We start from the raw sequence: 4,390 nt of genomic DNA on the forward strand, positions 1-4,390 counted from the left end.
GGGAACTAAGAGCAGCCTCTTTTTTTTTCTCCAGCACTGTTCCGAGAGACTTTAGGGGAAGCAGAAGAAATTCGTGCCCAGGAAGGGGTCTGAGACTCCTATCCAGTGGTTACCTGATTTAGTAAAATCCTGATTTGGTAAAATCCTTAGCTTTTTATAAGTGTTCCAAGTCCTTTGTGGAAGTAGGTAGGATATCAGCTCAAGTCTTATTCATAACATAACCTGTCCTCCTCTTCCTCAGCTTCCTCTGCCATCACTCCCAGCTCTGCCATTGGTCCTAAAATGGTGCTAAAAGTCTTATGAGCAATGTGTCCATTAGAAAATGCACTTTGAGAAAAAAAAAGGGCATGGTTTTTGTTTGCCAACATATAGCTTGTACTTAGGACAACACCTGGAACACAGTAGGCCATTATTGAATGTTTCTGGGATAAATTAATGAAAGAGAAGTCATACCTTGTCTTTGCTAGTGATGCCTTCCCCATTTGGAATGCCTCTTCATCTTTCTTCAACATAACTCTAACCCAATCAATTCAGGCATAGTCCCATCTAGAAAGTCCTCCTTATTCCTCTCTAGAAAGTCTTACTTGTAGTCCCTGGACTGAACCCTTCCTTTGGGTTTTCTCACACTAGGTGCCTAGGTCTCTCTTATCACTAAGCACAACACATTCCATTTATCTGTTATATGTCTGCTTCCCACACTAGACATTTAAGATTGTGAAGACAGGAACCATATGCTATTCATCTTCATACCCTCAGCTCCTTGGCAAGATGTCTGGAACATAGAAAGCACTCTATAAAGATTTGTCAAGTTGAACTAAACAACCCCAAGTGGATGCATATTGGGTCATACCAAATGTGATTGCTGATTCATTTGGTCATTTGGCAAATATTGATTGAGTGCCTATGATGCGCCAAGCACTGTTCTAGGTACTGGAGAGTCAGCACTGAGCCAAACACATGAAAATAATGATAATGATCCTGCTTGTCAATTAGATATGATTCAGATATTTTACCAGGCTAGTTAAGTAGGATGAAGAGTCAATATGAAGACTGTTTTAAACTTCAGCTCATAGGTAGGCTAGAAATTCAGGGTACCAATAACCCAGTGGTCTCTCTTTCCTGGGCTTCAGTGTCCCCACCTATATAATGGACTTCTCCATTGTATTTGCTCTGTTTATATAGGGTCCCCTGAAATTCTTTGCACATTTTTAAATATTAGAAATTTGCATAGAAATGCTTTTCAAATAACATTATTTTGAGACTTAGAAAATACAATTGTGCAAGGTGCATGTATATACAAGAGCCCATAATAAATAAAAAAATTAAAGGCCAGTTTTCAATTCAATAATTAGCAAATTGAAATTCAATTTGCCATTTTAAATACCATTTATGGATTTCTTTGATCAACCCACGCCCTATGTTACATTTAACAAACTTTTATTCAGCCCTTCTATTGTGTCAGGTGCTATAGTAGATGCAAAGAAAACCAGGATTAATAGGACCTGATCTTGACTGTTACAGAGCTCCCAGTACAGAGGGGGAGACTGAATATACCTCACCTAATGCAACACGTGACATCGAAAATGCTGCAGCCCAGGTGTGCACAAGGTGCTACAGGAGCTGAGAAAACCAAGAATAAACATACTCATTTGCAGAGGAAAATATCAGGGAAGATTTTATAGAAGTGTGATGACCGAAATACCTAAATGCATGAATAGAGTTTGACAAACCAGAAAAGAAATGAAATGACAGGCTAAAGAAATGAAATGACAGACTCCCTGGACACAGGGAGAGGAGGCGTGGCACCCTCATGAAGGGTAGATGCCTTAGGCATCTGAGGCAAAGGTACCTTCACCACAACCCTGAGAAGTTGGGATCATGAAGCCCATTTAACAGCTGTGGCAATGGAGGCTCTGAGTGGTTAAGTCTCCCAGATAGATTGTAGCAGACCCAGAACTTGAATGAAAATGGGTCTGACCCCAAAGTCCATGATATTCATCTCTAGTCTGTGGCTGCAGCTTGTACAATCAGCAAGGTCAGGAATGATGGAGTTACATAAAATTCTCTTTAGTTTTAGTAGATGTCAAGAATCTTAGAATGCTCACACTCTTCATCCTTGTAATGAGAGTTTTGCGAATAAATTTTAAAGGAACATTTAGAAATTCACCTAAAAATGCATGCACAGAGATTGTTGTTGTAATGTTATTTATAATGGAGAAGAGTCGAATGCCCAATATTAGAGAAAGGATTCATTGTGAGATAATGGACTATTATATAACCAGTAAAATTAAGATTGGAATAGGATAGAAATTGTATCCATGTAAAGAAAATATGCACAGCAGGAAAAAAAAAAGGGGGAAGGAAGGAAGGTCTTAAAATGTAATTAGCAGTGGCCTCTGTGAGGGAGTTAGGATTTTTTCCCCCTGTACATTGCAAATTTTCTACATTTAAGTACCTTATTCTTAAAATCAGGAAAAACTAAACTTAAAAAACAATTCATCCTGGGTATTGATCAGGGTCCTGTCACCTGGGTCTGCCTGGACAGTCAGCAGAATGAAAGCTGTCACAGCCAAGTCACTTCCCTGCCCCCACCCCAAGATGTCCATACAGCAAAACAGAAACTGAGCTGGTATCCTGGCCCTGACAAGCAAAAGTCTGAATTCACATCATTCCTTTTATCATAAGTACCCAAATATTCATAGAAAGCAGTATAATTCACCTTAAAATCAAAATATAAGATGCGATTTATTTAAATAACACTTCTGTTAAATATGATCACATTTGTTCTTTAGCCTGACAGTGTTCATTCTTTGGGGAGATGGGAAGCAGAAACAAGCACAAATCCAAAACTTTGGGGCCCAAGTGAAAAACCAAGTGCTCGGTTTCGTGCTGAAACTTCCTAGAAGATTGGTGGGCCCTCTCGGAGGAATTGGAGTTAAAGCTAATAACCTAATTTGGGATAATTTAAGGCTCTTTTTAAGGAAGTTTTTGACTCAATTGGGCTCATTATGCATGGGTTTAATGTGTAACAATTTGTTCTTGAAAGCTAACATTATTGTTGGCAATAAAGATAGGAAGTGGAAATAAGTTTCCAATATGTAAAGCAGATTTATTTCTCGTTTCATATGGACTTGTTCCGGGTCTCTGCTTATGAATCACACTGTGCTCCCTGCAATAAGATGCTGTCCATGCAGTTGGTTATGATAAATGGCCTGTAATTGTGAATCTGATATTGGTTTTCAATATTGAATTTATCATTCTGTCCTCTTAACAGATATTAAATACTTTTAAGATTTTATCCATTTGCCTGATCCATGTGTGATTTTTCAATATGTAAAATTTATTAGTTTCCTAGTTTTTTGAGATTTTAACGGCCAACAACATCATTAATAACACTGAGTAATGGAGTTGACCTCTTTTAAACCTCGTTCCCTTCCACTAATCCAGAACATTCAAATTGAATCAAAATGTATTCGATTTAGGGGCCCCTAAAAGAAGATAGCTATGGTGGGGTGCCAGATCTGAAATGTGGCTTCTGCAGACTGGTGCTTTATCACTTCACCTCCAAACCCCTGGCAAAGGGGACCAGGGCAGAGGGAGCCTGGCCAAGGCAGCCTCCTCCTCTCCCACCGGATGAATCAGCTCAGGCATCACTCCTCTCCCACCACTGCCTCAGTTTCCTCAGCATAGTGATTGATGAAAACTATAATGCTGCCTGTCTGGCCACCTCACGAAGAGCGCTATGTGTTAATGGAAGCATGCAGGCATCGCCTGGAGAGCCCCCTCCAGGACGGCTCCATTGTTGCCCTGGAGCTCTCAAGAAGCTGGGCTCCAAGGATGCCTGTCCTTCACTGCTGGAAGCGCTCAAAGGTGGGTTGAAAGAAATCAGGTTGAATGGAGGAGAAACGCGGCTGTGAGGGACACTGACAGCAAAGAAGAACTGACCCCTCCCCCTGGTTCTGTGTGTTTAAGGCCACCCCTGCATGCTGCCACCTAACAGAAGGAAGACCACTCAGGCTCAGAATTTGGTGCTGTGCCTCTGCTGGGTTTTGCTGTCTCTGGTTTCCATCGCCCATTAAACTAATCTCACAGTTCCCGCAGCGTCTGTGTTATGTTAAGTGGACATTTGGAGGCACGAATGGACTAACTCTGGAGGTCAGGGCACATGCTGACCACCACCAGCAGGGTCCCTGGGCCAGGGCCTCCTGAAGGGGGTGGCAGCAGGGCTGTGCACACCCAGGACAGTGAGCCTCCTGACAGACAGGGGGTAGACAGAGAGCAGCCCAGGAAAGGGTGCTGCTGAGTTTCCTGGTCCCACTTTGGGAAGGCAGAGTGTCACCTTCTCAGGACTTCTGTACTTGGGCAGCCCCACTGCTGCCTCCAACCTGTG

This window comes from Talpa occidentalis, unplaced genomic scaffold (genome assembly GCF_014898055.3).
Source record: "Talpa occidentalis isolate TD23 unplaced genomic scaffold, MPIMG_talOcc4v2.1 talOcc4.11, whole genome shotgun sequence".
Taxonomy (NCBI): Eukaryota; Metazoa; Chordata; class Mammalia; order Eulipotyphla; family Talpidae; genus Talpa; species Talpa occidentalis.